Raw genomic sequence first — 769 nt, 5'->3', positions numbered from 1 at the left:
AATATATTTTTACAGTCCCCATTTCCACTGTTTTGGGCAAACATAAAAAGGTTTCTCATTCCTCACCTTATCAACACATGCTTAGTCTTTTTTTTTTTTCCATATTAGTCATCCTGCCCTTCCTGTGCACAGCCAATGTAGGCAGAGAGAACCAGCAGATCAGCCTCCACCTCTGGATGCTACCACCAAAAGGCTCGTTCCTGCAGGCAGCTGGTAGGAGCAGGGACACCCAACCAGGTAAGCTCCGTGCACCTGTAGGCTCCCATTGGAGGCGCTTGGTACCTTTGGGCAGCCATCACCCACCAGGAGAATCAGAGAAACACATCCCCGTATGCCTGCCATCATTGCAGGAGTCCAATGTAGACACACAGGCTGAGAGAAACAGCCCCACCTCCACAAACTCCTGATCATCAGAGAAGCCCCTGCCTAGCTTCACAGGTCTGGTGAAGCCCTGCCCATGCCCTGCTACCTCCCAGGTATGTAGAATAGCCCAGGCACCTGTCCTAGTCCCCTACACTGTGAAGGAGAAGCCAACTTGGGAAGTGCCTGGGACCCCACGTCCAGCTTTTGAGAAGGAAGCAGAAGAATGTCAAGAGGAAGGAGCTAAAGGCATCTCAGAACTCCAGCCCACACAGAGCAAGTCTGGGAGATAAACTCGTGGAAGAAAATGAGGCCACACACCTGAAACCTCTGAGAGCATACCAAATGACGTAATGTAACAACTTTGTGAGATTGCAAAAGCAATCACATCAGAAATAATGTCTCATGT

This window comes from Cavia porcellus, unplaced genomic scaffold (assembly GCF_034190915.1).
Source record: "Cavia porcellus strain 051 isolate PalLab524CR breed Dunkin Hartley unplaced genomic scaffold, mCavPor4.1 scaffold_26, whole genome shotgun sequence".
In the NCBI taxonomy this organism is placed as follows: domain Eukaryota; kingdom Metazoa; phylum Chordata; class Mammalia; order Rodentia; family Caviidae; genus Cavia; species Cavia porcellus.
This window is presented reverse-complemented; position numbering follows the sequence as displayed.